The 17114-nt window shown below is 38.0% G+C and overlaps 1 long non-coding RNA gene across 1 annotated transcript; it reads left to right on the top strand.

The window, feature by feature from the left end:
• The first annotated feature begins 900 nt into the window (after window positions 1-900).
• Window positions 901-2008, top strand: LOC146885404 (uncharacterized). Its single transcript, XR_014995539.1, has 2 exons — window positions 901-1241; window positions 1307-2008. It is a non-coding gene; the product is annotated as an uncharacterized LOC146885404 (long non-coding RNA).
• The last annotated feature ends 15106 nt before the right edge of the window (window positions 2009-17114 follow it).

Genomic DNA, 17114 nt, shown 5'->3' on the forward strand with positions numbered 1-17114 from the left:
AAGCACTTTTTTCTCGGTTGCACCGTTTACTAAACTATCAATGTTTGGTAGAGGGTATGCATCCTTTGGGCATGCCTTATTTAGGTCCATATAAACACACATCCCCACTTGCCGTTGGCTTTCTTGATGAGTACAACATTGGGCAGCAAGGTTCGTATAGTCAACACACATCCCCACTTGTCGTTGGCCTAATCATATCTATTCTTTTATCTTCTCACCAAATAAAATGCTTAATTAATCAAAGTAAAGTTTCAATTAATTTTCGTTAGAGTAAATACCTTTAATCAAAGTAAAGTCTCAATTATTGGTAAAAACTCATTTAATCACATGAAATTTCTAAATAAAATCAAAGTAAAGTCCCAATTAGATTTAAAAACCCTTGAACTCATATAGAAACCCTTTGAATGTTACATGCATATAGATTTAAAATCATTACTTTTTACGTGATTCAAAGATAAAAGACATAGATGAATTAAAACCTCAACAATAATAGAAAGAACAAAGAAATTAATTGATCTAACCTCAAAATCCAATTAAGAAATTACAATGGAATCAACTCAAGAAGTTTAGCAATTCATGGAATACAAAATAAAAAGAAGAATAGAGAGAAGAAAAGAGAGAGAAAGGAAACGAAATTAGGCACCCCTAAGGGTTCCAAAACTCTGAAGTCTCGAGCTTGTCTTTCTGCTTCTCCCTTGGTCTCTTTATATAGAAATTGGACTGGGCTTTTCTGTTTGCTAACACCTCTCAAATATCTTTTAAAATAAATGTAAAGATAAATATTCAAAGATATTTGGAGATATATAGACTATTTAACAAATATAGTTGGTTAATAATTTATGATATAATTAAATAAATTAATTATTTAAAGATATCTAACAAATTATTAACAAATAATATTTGCATTAATTTTCTCAATAAGCCATTTTTAATCATGTAGTCCAAATTTGCAGAGACATTCAAAAATATCAATATTTGCGGTTAAACCCCTCTTTTGATCAGTCTTTGACTTTTTGACCAGATTTGACCAAGTTTGACCAGATTTGAATAGTTTGACTATGCAATCAGAGGATGACACGTGACAGCCTTCTCCTTCTCTCATATCAGAATTAGGGTTTGCTCATCCTTCCTCCCTTGGCTGCGCGTGACAGCTGCCATGATTCGTTCTCGCTCACGGCTGTAGATGCGTGGTTCTGCTGGTCACGGTGGTTCGTGCTTTCCGGCGACTTGGCTGCTTGAAGGTGCGTGAACGTTGTTGATGCATTTTCCGGCAAGGATGAAGATGTTGTTGTTCTGGTTTTTGCAGGTAGCGTGGACTCGCTGTCACGGTGCAAGTTCCATGGGGCGCGGTGGAGAGAAATGGTGCTACAGAATCGTGGTCGTAGGGAAGATGATGGTGCTGCCATGAAACTCGTGTTGGCATTGCACTCGCGTGGAGATGGAGACGACGATGGTGCTGCCATGGAAATGAAGGTTGAAGATGGGTGTTGCTACTAGTCCAGGTGCGTGGCTGCGGAACGTTGTGGCTCGCAGATCTGGTTCGTTTTGGTTACAGATGAAGGTTGAAGAAGGTGGAACGGTGATGAAGATGGTGGTATTGCCATGGATGCGTGAAGGTGCAGGTCTGTTCCGGCGAGAGTGGCGGCTGTCGCGACTGACCTAATGGAGGCTAGGGTTTCTGGTTGTGTGGAGATAAAGATGATGATGACATGGCAGTGTATGGTTGGAAAATTCAGTAAGTGGAGGATCATGACACGTGTCATCATGTAGTTGGACAAATTGGAAAGTCAGGGATTGCCACATGGCATGATCTGAGTAAGTTGGGTTTAAGTGGTATGAGGGGGTGTAAATAGACATATTAGGGGGTGCAAAATAGGTTTTTGGTAAGACCAGTTTAGAAATAGGGGAGTGTATAAGTAAAAATTGGGGGTGCAGAAGTGATTTTTCCAGAACTTGCTAATTTCAGCCTTATTTAAAGGTGGTTTGTAACTTCAATCAATTTATTTTCCCACCTTGAATGAGCTTAATCTTAATTTCAGCTATATCAGCAAACGTTAAAATATCCAAGTAATAATTTATGCAACTAAAAATCACTTTTTAATAAATTTTTATCACACAAGCTCAAACAATCTAATTATCAGAATTATCAATTAAATCACTCTTTAAGCACATAAAATCAATTAAATATCCAGAATTAAACATTGAATGAGGGCAAAAATATGCACTCATCAATCGCTAAGTGGGGTGTGGAGACCACCGCTCCCAGGGTGTTGAGTGAAGGTCATCCGAGAAGGACGTTGTAGGATGTAGGTGCTTCAACAACCAAGAAATGGACATGAATGGTTTCGGTTTAGCGTCCCTCGCGGAATAGTGTATGAAGATCGATATACCTACGCGTGGATACTTTTTCCCTGGAAAATCCATATATGGGCTCATCGTAGGGTACCATAGCTACGATGGGGAGTTGGAGTTTTTGTAGGTTGTTTTGTTGTTGGTTGACTCCCTGAAAATTGGCATCAGTGAAAATTATTGGCGGCATTCTCCGTCTAAGGTGCAAATGGGTGATTTGGATGATGGACTGAATATTGCATAGGTGTTTTTTTCTGGCAGATTAGGTGGAGCCTCCTCCCGCGAATCCGTCAGATATGGTGTTTATGGTGTCGGGCAACTGGGGTGGATCTGTGTGGTTAATGTCGCTGTGGACTGGGGGTGGTCTCTTTGACTATTGTCTTGTTGGCGATTATTACTATGGCGATCACGTGCGGGATTGCGGTTGTTGGATTGTTTGGAGTAGTATTGTCCATCCTTTTTGACGAATCGTCATAGGTGGCCAGCGCATATCAACTATTCAATCTTATCTTGTAGCGCCTTACACTCGTCTATAGTATGGCCATTATAGCAATGGTACTTGCTTTATTAAGGGTTTTGCGGGTAGAGGGATAAGGTCCGCTTGTAGGGTTTCGTCTAGGAGGCGAGACTAGGGAACGCTTAGCGGGGCGTATCTCGAAAATCAGGGTGGTCTAGGCTCTTTAAGCCTAGAGTCTGATATGGATGGTGGTTTGTCAGGTTTAGAAGCTGAGGGCGTGTAATCGGTACACAATCTAGTGCGTAGGATTTTCATTATCTCCACACATATGTAATCGGTGGCACGCAACTTGAGTTCGTGCATAGAAGCCGGTGGTCGGAGATAGATGTTGTCGACAAATGGGCCAGGTTTTAGCGTGAGTGCCATTCATTACAAGATCATTTCCTGGGTTAAGTTTGGCATCGAAGGGTAGCTTTTCCGAAGCGGTCTATGAAGGCCCTTAACATCTCGTCTTTTTCCTGTCTGACGCTGAGGAGGGACAATGGCATGACTTGGTAAGGGCGACTTCCTGCAAAGTGGGTGGTGAAAAGATGGGAGAGGGTGTTGAAACAGTCGATAGAGTATGGGGGCAATGAGGCGAACAATTCCAGGATGGTCCTTTTATGGTGGTAGGGAACGCCTTGCAGAAAATGACATCTTTAGATGTGTAATAGGTGACGTGGGTAATGTATACTTTGAGGTGTTCGTTAGGGTATGTGTCCCCAGTGTATCGTTCCAGCGTGAAGTATTCCCACTGGCTGGGAAGAGTGGTGGTGGTGATGACATCAACAAAGAGATGGCGACGATTAGATTGACGCATTGGTATAAGGTGTTAGATGATGGTAGGGAAGGTTGTGGTGTAATGATGGGAGGGATATGGGTGGTGGGAAGGGTGGTTGCATGATGAGTAGTTGTGGGGTGTGCTGGGTGGGTGGGCATGTGGTGGGTGGTCGCCTGGTTGGCGGATATGGTGGGTGTATGATGAGTGGTGGTGAAAATGTGCGGGGTAGGGTTATATTCATTGTCCTCCTCACTAGATTGGTGCATTGGGGTTTTGGAGTCCTCTTGTACCTCCTTGCCCTTCCCCTTCTGGGTGAGATCAACTATTATCTTCCTTCTCAGCCTCGAGTTCTCCTGTCTTAGTGCTTCCATCTCGTCAGCACTACGCTTCTTAAGATCAGCGAGCTCTTGTTGCATCTTGGTTTGCCCTTCCAGGATAGCGGCCAAATTCAAGTTGTTTCTTGCAGGCATGCTTGGCCTTGCCTCAGGTTCCTTCGAGATTCCAGCTCTGCTATGTGTGGAAACCATCTTTGCAAGTTCTCAGATTACTGCGTAAGATACTAACTCGAACCCCATAGTGGGCGCCAATTGTTCCTGCATAAACAATAATAGAGTATTAGGGAGCACAAATCATATCTTACCCCAATCGTTGGCTTCTCGGGTTGGTTGCTTCCTTAGTTTGGATATATCCTTTTTTAGTATTGGCGGATCGGACCCTTAAGGGGTTACTTGCGGAAAGGACTCTGACGATCAAGTCAGCAAAGGCTCTTAAAAGTCAAATCACAGATTAGTGAATTAATGAAAGTGTACCTTTAATTGTTGGGGTCCACATGTATTTATAGAGCTATTAACTATGTTTTACCCCATTTATGGGCTGGGCCCCTATTTATTGCGTTGGGCCAGTGTTCAGGCTTTGACTGAGCCTAGGCCAGGCCCAGGTTCCGAGTTTATGATCTGACACTAGAAGACCTATTGTTATTTTCTAAGTTTGGAGTTGGCAGCTTTTACTCATGTGTTATTCTTGAAGTAAGCGGCGTTAGCCCTTAGGTATGTGTTATTATTTTGTGTGGCTAACTAACCATCCATTCTTTTTTTATGATAGGACTAGTCTTAGGCAGTTCAGACCGGGTAGTTAGCAATATCGGTTGTGGCCGCCTAGGTACAATATAGTTTGTAAAAGAAAAAATTGTCACATGTCAAGTTGACGTTGTGGCATGTGGCAGTTACAGTGTGATGTAGTAGTGGTAGTGACAATGTGATGTAGTTGTGGTAGTGACAATGTGATGTAGTAGTGGTAGTGTCACATATCAATGTCACGCTGGGTGTCATTGTCTTAGTCTCAATTTGGTCCCAGTATTTTTATTTTGTCTCGATTCAGTTCCAATCTTTTTTAAAATTAAGTCATTTTCTCTCTCACCAAATTTAATTTTTATATAAATAATATATAAATATTTTTATCAAAATTGATATTTTAATTAAATATTTTTAACAAGATTAAGTTTATTTGAATTTATATTTTACATTAAACTTTATTTAAATTGTTTTCAAATTTTAATTTTTTTAAATTGTTATAAAATTGCTTAAAATTATTTTAAAATTTAACATTTGAATTTATGAAATTGTTATTTTCAAACCAACTCAAAAGATAATTTTAAATATGATGTAATAAAAATATCAATTATAATAAAATATTCGTACAACATTTATATAAAAATGAAATTTGATTTTAATTAGAAGAGGGGTGAAATTGCTGAATTTAAAAAAAATATTGGGATTAAATTGACAAAAAATAAAAATATAGAGACCACATCAGAATATAAGGCAATGACATTTTGCGTGACGATGACATGTGACACTATTACTGTCATATCACACTGTCACGTGACACCACATTAACTCGATATGTGACAAATTTTTATTTTAAAAAAATTAAAAATTTAAAAATAATTAAAAAAATATGAACTAACATTGACATGTCTTTATTATTGTTAATACATTACTAAAAGAAAATACTAAAATGCATTAATTTTTTCAAATAAAGACAAAATTGAGACGCACAAAAGAAAACATACCTAATTAAGATTTAAAAAAAAGAGAACGAAAACATAATTTAATCTAAAATCAATAATAGATGCGTGATATTATAGATTTGTAGGTAGTTTTATTCTTTATAAGCCTCATATAACCTTATTCTTTTTAAATAATAGAAATAAGCTATGTGATCATGAGGATGTAAACATATTTATGATTTTTTTTTTAGATCGAGTATATATTTTATATTTTTGTTTCGGTTGTTATTTTTATAGTTAAGCTATATATATATATATATATATATATATATATATATATATATATATATATATATATATATATATATATATATATATATTTGATTTCTCCGAGTGCATACATTAAAATAGGTATAATTTTTTTGGTACAAGTTTCAGGTAAAAATATTGAATAAATTAATAGAGTTTGGTCCGGATATTGCATTGAAGTCTCTTTCGGCTGTGTATTATTTCAAACAAATAAACATTTGACAAAGCATTGCCAACCACATCTATATATTCCAATCAATATTATTTTTAGGTGTCCGCTTTGCGTTTTGTATTGTTGTATTGTACATCAATTTGGCTTCTAAATCCTTATGTCGGTAAAGTTAAGATCCAAATTAATATTTAACGATCACATTATGAAAAATAAAAGAATACATAAACAAACATATTTTAAGATATTCCTTAATATTGATTAATTTTATTGAAAGGTATTAAATGAGTTACACATACACACTTTTATATTGAGCATATTTATTAATAATAACATGATTTTGTTGAAGATATTTTAAAATTTTTATAATGCTATCATATTATATCATAAATATATTTATTATTTACTTTAATATGTCCATTGTAACATCTGTCCGGATGCTATTAAATTTCTTAGAAATTTTTGTGTATTTTAAAACATTCTTTTCAAACTTTGATACCACTGTTCAATATTAATTGAAAACCCAAAACATCTATTTATTTTATAAAATACACAAAGTTAGATAAAAGCCAACACGAGAAACCACCGATCTTTACATCATTTTCGAAATAACCAATTTTTTATTTCAATCCAATTACGAAGAAAAAGTTATTTCATAGCAACCCTAAAACTCCTCATTATTATGCATCAAAATCAACATGTATATTAACATATAGTCTCGTATAACATTGATTATAGAATCATCATAGCTGAAAACTTCAAACACAAACAAAGGTGAGCTAATTTAAAAAAAAAAATTAACCAACAATAAATATAAGGCCCACTTATTTTCTGTCTTATTGTTTAAAGGCCTACCTTAATTTGTTGGACCTAAGGCTAGCCCATAGGGTGTCCAAAACCCCTAAACCAGCCCTAACACTCTCATTCTGCCTACTTTCCAGAAGTTGTTCCTCCTCCCTCATAGAACTGCCTACGTGAGCTCTGCTAGGGTTTGGCTCCCATTCTTCGTTGAGCTAGAAGAACTCCATTTTATTCCACCTCACGAATTTGTTCTAGGAGTTGTGGTGTCTTTTCTGCTCGTGCCAAAATCCCTCACAATAGCTTTCGATAAGGTAAGGGAAGTTAGGGTTTCGTGTTTTAATGTATCTTGCTTATTTTTCAGTTGTGTTTCATGTTTTTGATGATTGTGTGGTGCTTGTGATGGTATGAAAATACATTGTGCCTTATTATGGGTGAACTCGTGTTTTTGCATGCGTGAATAGTGGAGGAATCTGATATTCTTGCCCAAGCGAGTGGGTCTCGCCTAAGCGAGAGTATCAGAAACCCTCCCAGGTTGTCGCTCAAGCGACGAGCTCCAGTTTTGAGTGAGAGGTCATCTTGCTCAAGCGAGGAGGTCTCGCCTAAGTGAGGAGGTCTCGCCTAAGTGAGAAAACGTGAAAGCCCACTATTCGACTGCTCGAGTTCCCGCCTAGGCGAAAGGAGCTCACCTGAGCCAGGGAACTCTCTCGCTTGAGTAAGGACTAGGCAGGGACATGCTCAAGAGCTGTTTTCTTCTCTGTTTTTTGTGATGGTCACATGATTGATTGGATTACCCTATTTAAAGCATGAATTGTGTGAATATGCATGTATTAAATGATTTATGGGCTGGAATTGATGAGCTTTGTATGATTATGCATATGAAACATGATTGCATGGTTGGTTATATATTGGCATGAGATTGGTATGCATGATAACTCTAGGGTTGGTTGGTGAAGCATGACTATGATATGAGTTTGATGTAATTCCATGAATCTTTTGATAAGATTCATGGTGGTGCCTTGCGTAATGGACGTGAGACCATGACCCTCTTGGTGAGAGCTCATGGTGGTGCCTCATGTAATGGACGTAATTCCATGACCCTCTTGGTGAGAGCTCATGGTGGTGCCTCAAGTAATGGACGTAATTCCACGAACCTGTTAGTAAGGTTTCGTGATGATGCCTCAGTATATAATTAAGTAAGCATTCAAGTAAGGATTGCATCTTGAAGCTCTAAAGGGTCAGATAGTCTCACGTAGAGCGTACTGACTCAAGTGGTGAGAGTAGCAGGAGGCCCTAGTCTTTGGTAGGATAATGGCCTTAGATGTTTGAAGGTTAACCTTGTGCGTGGTAGGGTGAAACCTATTGGCAATGGCCCTGCAAGGCAGTAAAGGCCACCACAAGTGCAAGCATCCAGTGAATCTGACTAATTATATATATCAGGATAATTGAGTCTTAGAGCCTTGCTTATTTGCTATCACATGTTTGGTTGATTTATGTGTTCTTGACTTTTAAATTGTATGCTCAATTGTATGATCAAAACCTTTTTTACTCTAGCTTACCCTTTCTATTTGCTTGTGTTTATCTTGTGTGGTTTTCTCCTTTTACGATGATCATCAATTTATTGATGTGAGCAGATATGGGAACCCCTCATGGTCATCAGGGTGATGGAAACTCTGTAGCGTAGTTAGTCTTGGGTTGGATCCCTTTACTCCGAGTACTCTTTTAAGGCAATGTGGCCTATGTACTATCTTGCTCTATGAGAATGTATTTGGGATACTGTTAAAATTTATTCTGTTTTATTGATGGCATTGTGGTGTACCTTAGTTTTTCTCTCCGAGTATTTTGGATAATTGTAAGGAGTGACACTTATACTCCATGACGTTGCTCTTTACATTATTCTATGTGATGTTTCATTTAATTAAGCTTATTTATTAAATGGGACATTACAATAAATATTACACAATAATAAAATACCATCTCACCCAAACCATTAAAACCATCGAACATCATGTAACCAACCACAAAATTTTTTGTCTCACACAATAGCACACAAAATTCACATGTAGTTTCAAAGCAAGAGATCTATCATCAAGATCATCATAACCGCCACACGTAGCTTACCATCCTAACCAGCTCACCATTAGAGCCACACCAACTCTTCCTTCCTACTCACCTACTCTCCTGATAAAGTCTACTTCACGCTACTCCTCTTGAGTCTTACGAGCGAAGTCTAGAACCAGTACACCTATGCCAAGTCCACCACTCTCCACTGTCTCACACAATAGCACACAAAATTCACATGTAGTTTCAAAGCAAGAGATCTATCATCAAGATCATCATAACCGCCACACGTAGCTTACCATCCTAACCAGCTCACCATTAGAGCCACACCAACTCTTCCTTCCTACTCACTTAGTCTCCTGATAAAGTCTACTTCACGCTACTCCTCCTGAGTCTTACGAGCGAAGTCTAGAACCAATACAGTTATGCAATGTGGCCTATGTACTATCTTGCTCTTTGAGCATGTATTTTGGATACTGTTAAACTTTATTTTGTTTTGTTGATAGCATCGTGGTGTACCTTAGTTTTTCTCTCCGAGTATTTTGGATAATTGTAAGGAGTGACACTTATACTCCATGACGTTGCTCTTTATATTATTCTATGTGATGTTTCATTTAATTAAGCTTATTTATTAAGTGGGACATTACAATAAATATTACACAATAATAAAATACCATCTCACCCAAACCATTACAACCATCAAACATCATGTAACCAACCACAACATTTTTTGTCTCACACAATAGCACACAAAATTCACATGTAGTTTCAAAGCAAGAGATCTATCATCAAGATCATCATAACCGCCACACGTAGCTTACCATCCTAACCAGCTCACCATTAGAGCCACACCAAATCTTCCTTCCTACTCACCTAGTCTCCTGATAAAGTCTACTTCTTGCTACTCCTCTTGAGTCTTACGAGCGAAGTTTAGAACCAGTACACTTATGCCAAGTCCACCACTCTCCACTGTCTCACACAATAGCACACAAAATTCACATGTAGTTTCAAAGCAAGAGATCTATCATCAAGATCATCATAACCGCCACACGTAGCTTACCATCCTAACCAGCTCACCATTAGAGCCACACCAACTTTTCCTTCCTACTCACTTAGTCTCCTGATAAAGTCTACTTCACGCTACTCTTCTTGAGTCTTACAAGCGAAGTCTAGAACCAATACAGTTATGCAATGTGGCCTATGTACTATCTTGCTCTTTGAGCATGTATTTTGGATACTGTTAAACTTTATTTTGTTTTGTTGATGGCATCGTGGTGTACCTTAGTTTTTCTCTCCGAGTATTTTGGATAATTGTAAGGAGTGACACTTATACTCCATGACGTTGCTCTTTATATTATTCTATGTGATGTTTCATTTAATTAAGCTTATTTATTAAATGGGACATTACAATAAATATTACACAATAATAAAATACCATCTCACCCAAACCATTACAACCATCGAACATCATGTAACCAACCATAACATTTGTTGTCTCACACAATAGTACACAAAATTCACATGTAGTTTCAAAGCAAGAGTTCTATCATCAAGATCATCATAACCGCCACACGTAGCTTACCATCCTAACCAGCTCACCATTAGAGCCACACCAACTCTTCCTTCCTACTCACTTAGTCTCCTGATAAAGTCTACTTCACGCTACTCCTCCTGAGTCTTACGAGCGAAGTCTAGAACTAGTACAGTTATGCCAAGTCCACCACTCTCCACTTCTCTTCGGGAGAGACTTACAACTGTAGAACACAAGTCATCTCATAGAGCCCCTTCACCTCTTGTTGAGAGCTACACACTTCTCCACCGAACCTCATAACACATACATGTATTTCATGCCATTGTAACATATATCATATACCACATCAAAACATTTCACACCATCCAGATAAAATTAAAACATTAATCAACAAACAATCAATGCCAAAAAACCCATTGATAACAATTTGTTGTTTTTTGTTGGAGCCCAGCGCTTAATGTCTCGCCTAGTGAGACCTACAAAAAAAAAGCAAAGTCGTAAAACAACTCATTTTCTTGCCAACAGAGAAAAATACAAACTCACATATCGCCCAACGAATCATATCCCACACCCAACAAAAATCGAACTTAAGAGCTTCAATGTACCCAACAACAAAACGGTTCGCTCAATGAACCTGCGTACCTAAAAACACTTTAGACCTTAAACCTAACATTTTTACCCTCTCCACTTACTTCCTTTTAGTGTTCTTACATTCAATGATTATCATCACCTTACAAATTTCCTCTAACGATCCTAAATACTAAAAATAACCTAATATGTAATAAGATTAAACTCTGAATTTATTCCATTAAATTCATACTACATAACTACATAACTCCCTTGACTTATAATATAGTTAACTAATTTTCTTTCATCAAACCGCACAAAAGCTAAACACTACATAATTTGCATACCAACACTCCAATTAAGATAATTTTTCTTAAACATCATCCAAAACTTAAAACAAAATACTCTTCTATCATCCATCTACCATATGGAACATCAAGTCATGTACAATTTCGTGATATAACAATTCCTAAATGCACACCTTAATCTCAAACATATCAACTTAATCTAATTTTCCAATTTTACATAAAATCAACTCTACATATTATATACATACTCCTACTTTCTACAAACCTCGAATTCCATTCTTTTGACCCTCGATAAGTCAACTCATCTTAATTCACAGGAAATCATACAAATTACATTCCAACCAATAGCATTTCAAATCCATAATGGCATATACAATTGCATGCATCGTACTTAGCTTATTGAAACCACATAAAATTTCAACTGACATTATTTCGACCACACCCTTCATTATTTGATAAAGAAAAATGCTCAATTCATACTAGAAAACCTTTGTACATCATAAAATCCTCCCATTTTAGACAATTTAAAATATTCCAAAAATTATGATAACATGCGATAGGAGTACTAGAGATGTCCCTAGATCGCGTGGTGCCTAACTGTGAGGAGTAAAGAGACAGGCGATAGACACTAAGACAATGGCTTTGTTTGTGTCTGGCACTTGGCGGCGAGATGGTTTCGTTAGGCGGTGTGCATTGGCTTGTCGCCTGGCGGTGCTTAGGCAACGCCAGGTAATAGCGTAGAGAGCAGTGGGTTTTATGGGCTTGTGTTTTGCGTGTTTGTGATGTTGGACTTAGACCAAGAGATCTTTGATTGTGTCATGAGCGGGTAGGTTCATGAATGGTGGTGAACACGTGATAATATGAGCATGGAAGTTCATATTATGATGCTCTCGTGTGAGGATACAAGCAGGGAGGTTCATATGTTCCATGTTCACACTTGAGGGCTGTTGCAAGCGGGGAGGTTCGTAGTTATTGGATCACGTTTGTTGGACTACGGGCGAGTAGGTCCGTAGAGTTGGACTACGAACGGGGAGGTTCGTAGAGGCAGGACCATAAGCGGACATGTTCGTGGAAGCATATATATACTGGGTCCATGGTCAAGTATTGGTATGGTGTGCTTGGAATAGTAGTTGTAGGTGCATAAGGAGACTTAGAGTTTTACACTACTTGTGGCATGTTTTGTGAATGTGCGTGGTCTACAAGGCTTTTGGGGGTACCTTAAGGATGGACTTTGTTGTGGCATTCCATAAGTTCTGGCTCGAAATGGTATCCCTTGAGTTGTGGCTCGGGATAGAGGGTAAACACGTGGCATTCTTGAGTTGTGGCTCGGAATGGCATCCCTTGACTTGTGGCTCGGGATGGCGGATGTACACGGGCATTCCTTGAGTTGTGGCTCAGATTGGTCAGTGTTGCAAATGTGAGTATACGAGTTATGGCTTGTACGAATGGGTGCAGGAAGATTTCCCTCTTCGGCGTTAGCCAACGAGTTTGGTATTCTTGGGACGAATATGAACTATGGTTCGCATTGGGAACTCCACATAGCGTTACAGAGTGGGGCCCGTAGCAGGTTTCCCACACGTGTTCTACAAGTTGTGGCTTGTAGGTGGAGGCAGCAAAGGGTATCTTGAGGTTATCATCTAAAGATGTAGAACATGGATAACATGGTGGTGGTCTTGTGGTATGGAATTAAAAGGATAAAGTTCCTTTGATGAGTGTATGCATATATATTTGAATTGTATATATAAATTGATATTGTTAGTTCACCCTATCTACTTGTGTTTGGCGATGATCGTGTAATGCGTTACACGAGATCAGATGATGTTGTAGGTGGTGTTGGTGAGGCATAGAGCCAGAGCGGGGATGCTTGGGGATTTGATTTTATTGTTTACTTTGATTACTTTGTAACTCGGATTTTGATTTCCCAGCATTGGAAATGTAACCACTTGAAGTTTAAATTATATTTTTTTATGAATGACGACTAAGAAGGATTGTAATTTCCTGTGTTTTGTGAAAGACATTTAAATAAATGTGACTTTATTATTTATTTTATTTTATATTATTTAAAAATTAGTAATATTCGACCAGGATGTTACATTTGGTATCAGAGCAATTGTTTTCAAATGATTTTTGGGCCTTTGAAAGTGAGCTTGTGGAGTTTCGGTTGCAAAACCTTGTAGGAATGGACTATAAATCATATTATTGATTGTGGACTACATAAAGTGGGGAAACTAGAAGCATTAAGAACAAAAAATATCTTGGTAGAGTGATGAGGGTGCACACTCATGACTATATCAGAGATAGTTTTCTTTCTTAATTCTAAAGGTTTTGGTAAAAGAAAGGGAAGTTATAGGTTGAGTTTGTCTCCTATACCTTTTCCTGTTATATTTGCACTTTTGTGATATGTGTTTGTTGTTTGTGGTGGCAAAGGAATCCAGATTCAAAGTCAAACTTGACCTGCTTACCTTGCAAGGGTTGGGTAGGGCCTTTGAGGTAGTCTTTTGATCGAAGATATGCATGTTGTGTATCGGTGGACGAGTGAAGTTAAGTTGTGGATTTTTAGGCGAAAAGCACCGGAGGAGTTTAGAAACATCGCGTTAAATAGAGGGATCTTCAAGAATAGGTTCTTGTGACAAATATCATGCAAGAGGAGTTGAGTTCAATGGTTAAATTAAGGGAAGGTATCAGTGTATGCTTGTGCAGCAAAGTTGAGAAGTCAAATTGGTATTACATCTTAGCATAGTTTTGAGGTCGGAGGTGGAAAGTGGTAAAATGCTTGGGACTAAGGAAGGGAGAATCTCAACAGGGAGGTTAAGTTGAGGCAGAGCTTGGGAGAGTAGCTTCACAAGGCAGTGTTCTAAGACAAAGGGGAAGTTTGTGAAACTGGGGTGTCTCTGATAGTTGGTGTTGGATCAGTTTAAGCAAATAAGTAAATTCAAGGATACAAGGTGTAAAAGTTGTGCCTAGGGTATGTGAATTGGGTTTTGGTTGTTTACAAGAGAGATTCTAGTGAGAGGTTGGTTTGGCTGTAGTTGCGGCTAAATGTGGAGTACTCAAGTATGTGTGATGTTTTGTGGTAATGAGAAGATTCAAACTCAAGGCTAATTGGAATTGATACCTTGTGAGGTTGGTAAGTATACTCGAGAGGAAATTAGTTGTTTCCCAATTCCTCTTCCTCAACGATGTGTTACTCAATAGAGTGATGTTTTGCGATTCAAGGAGATAAATCGATGGTCGTGTGTCAAGTGTAGATCAATCAGAAAGGTGAGGGCACAATGTCGTGTGAACCAGAGTTACCTAGCAAAGACAAGAGAAGAATAGACGCAGAGGATCTCAATGGTGGAAGAGTCCTAGACTCGGTTTGAGGTAGGTACTAGAACTTCACCTTGGAGTGGTGAAGTTCTTTATTGCATTAGTATTTGAGGAAGAGTTGGTGTCAATAGTTTCTAATCAGATGGTTTCGTAGAGAATGGGAAGAAAGAGAAGTAGGGGAATAAGATATTAAAGGCATAAAGGCCAAGACTTAGTGTAAACACTAGAATGATTGCAAATTTTAGTGGATCGCTAAGAAGAAGCTAGTGAGTTAAACCATTTAAGTGAAGTACTGACTAAGATCAGAATGGTACCATATGTAGCATTGGATGGTAAGAGAGGCAGAATGTAGTTGTGTGGATACCAGGATTGGGAATCGATGATTATTGGATCGAGTTTTTGCAGCAGACGACGAAAAAGGTTAGTTTAATCCAAGACTGGATGTGTGCACCACAAAATAGACAGAAGTTGTATGCAGGTACGAGGATAAGGTCGTGGGAGTTTTAGGTTGGTGAGCATATGATTCTCAGGATTACTCCAGCTAACGGTAATGAAAGAGCGATCAAACTCAGGAAGCAAACTCAGAAATTCATCGGACCATATCAAATAACACGGAGGATAGGTCCAACAGCCTATGAGATCACTTTACCATCGCACTTGGCAAACTTGCATATGTCTTCCATGTGTCATAGTTAAGGAAGTACATTGCAAGTCCTATGCATGTGTTGGAGGAGGAGGACGTCCAAGTGCGTGAGGATTTGATATTGGGAGTTGGACTAGTGAGAATATTGGATTCTCAAGTCAAGCAACTCAGAGGGAAGGAGATCCGGACCATGAAAGTGCTCTGGCAGTCTTTCGGGATAAATCTGAAACAGTAGGTGTGCATGTAGTGAAAACTGAAAACAAAATTGGAGCAGAGGTTTGCTTTCGAGAATTGTAGATGTTCTTGAGAGATTTCAATGAAAGGAACTTGATAATGGTCTAATATCAAGCATGACTCATAGAAGAACATCTAAAACACTCAAAGCACATTCCAATCGGTGAAATGGAACAAAAAATAGTGAAAATCAATGCTTAAACATTCTCAAGCTTCATGTTCATGATCATAGCTTATAGTGTGATGTAGCACTTGGATCTCATCATTCAATGGAAGAAACAACAAAATTAAACCGTGCAAACTGAAATTTATGAACAAATAAAACAAGATACATGGCTAAACAACATGGAAAGGGAGAGAAACTAAAATTTGAACACAAAATGAAGATTCACTAATTAAAATGAACAAAAATAATAAGGGAATCAAATAATGGTGCTGGAAAAATAAATTGGAATCATAAACACATGTAGACCAATGATTCAAGGAAAAGTACAATTTGAACCATTAAGATCCATGTAGACCTAATGATGATCGGTGCAAATGAAAGAAAACTTGAAGAAGAACATGAAAATGGAAGAAACAAGATGGAAAAGCAAAGAAAAATAATAGAAAGGATGGAAAACCTTACCCAAACCAGAGACACTAGAGGAACAAGGCTTGAGTGGCTCTAGATACCACTTGAAGGAGCTTCTTGCACGATTTTTGGAGAGGAGAACCTCCTTGATGTAGCGAAAATGGAATGGAAGCAAGGTTGAAGGCCCTTGAGCTATGGTATGGTGTGGTGGAGATGAAGTTCTAGGAAGGAGAAGTTATCCTAGAGGAAGGAGGCTAGAGGAGATCTAAGGAGATTCCTAGCTCTCATGACTCTCAATAAGGTAAATGTGTGGAGTGCTCTCAACATCAAGGCATTTACCATTCAAATTAAGAGTAACATTTACAAAGGTGCATGGAAGCTTATTTTATAGCCTAAGGAAGGAGGAGAATTTGGCTAGCCATGCTATTAACATGTGCCAAATTCAATTCTAGATCTAGATCTCTTTATTTTGTGGGTCAAGTGCCATGTGGCAAGTTACACCTTCCACATTTCAACATATGCTTAATGTGTTAAGTGTGGCATGCTTTCTAGAGCACCATTCGACCAAAGCTTGATTAATGAGGTTGTGAGCCCAATTAAACAATGCTTTGGTGAATTCTTGATCCAATTATTGAAAGCGCACAACATTTACAAAGGTGGCCCAATTACATTGGCAGAAATCCACATTTAAACAACTGTTCATCTAGATTTTAATATCCTCCTTAGCCCATTTGAAAACTAGCTTGATTCCATTGGGCCTTGAAGGATCTTGACTATCATTGGCATTTTGAATCTTCTTAATCATTCCTCTAGTGATTGGGCCTTTATTTGGTGATGAGTTCAAATTTGTGCCCTCATTTAATATTTAAATTTGGGGATTTAATTGAATTTTCTGTGCTTAAAGATTGATTTAATTAGGATTTGTGATTATTGGATTTATTGAATAAGTTTGGTAAAAATGGTGTAAAAATTGATTT

The sequence above is a fragment of the Vigna unguiculata genome, chromosome 6, assembly GCF_037176805.1.
Source record: "Vigna unguiculata cultivar grain cowpea cultivar isolate G323 ecotype 2 chromosome 6, ASM3717680v1, whole genome shotgun sequence".
Lineage (NCBI taxonomy): Eukaryota > Viridiplantae > Streptophyta > Magnoliopsida > Fabales > Fabaceae > Vigna > Vigna unguiculata.